This window comes from Amphimedon queenslandica, unplaced genomic scaffold (genome assembly GCF_000090795.2).
Source record: "Amphimedon queenslandica unplaced genomic scaffold, v1.1 AMPQUscaffold_13386, whole genome shotgun sequence".
In the NCBI taxonomy this organism is placed as follows: Eukaryota; Metazoa; Porifera; class Demospongiae; order Haplosclerida; family Niphatidae; genus Amphimedon; species Amphimedon queenslandica.
This window is the reverse complement of record NW_003546378.1, coordinates 181,911-182,303: the sequence shown is the minus strand read 5'-3', so window position 1 is coordinate 182,303 and position 393 is coordinate 181,911.

Here is a 393-nt window from a genome sequence, read left to right as displayed (position 1 = left end):
GGAGCTAGACGGTTCACAGATAGGTTGCGATGGGTGCCTAGAATGGTTCCATTTCAATTGTGTTGGAATAAAGGATAATCCAAAAAGAAAAACATGATTTTGTCTCTCATGCTTATGGAAATGTTTGATTTCAAAATTTTTCATTTAATAATAGATTTTATAAGGTATAGACAGAGAAAAATAACAGAGGAGGGGAGACACAAATTTTAAAACACCTTGATGGGTTATCAGCAAGAGCTGCTGATACCCAGGAGATCAAAAATTGTAGCTCTAGTTATAAAAAGCAAGAGGAAATAGGAGGAAAGATTGACAAAAACAGAAAAGGAGTAAATAACAAAAGAATTAGGTGGTGCACTTGAAGGGTTGAATAAATCAGTGTTCTAATTCAGTTGA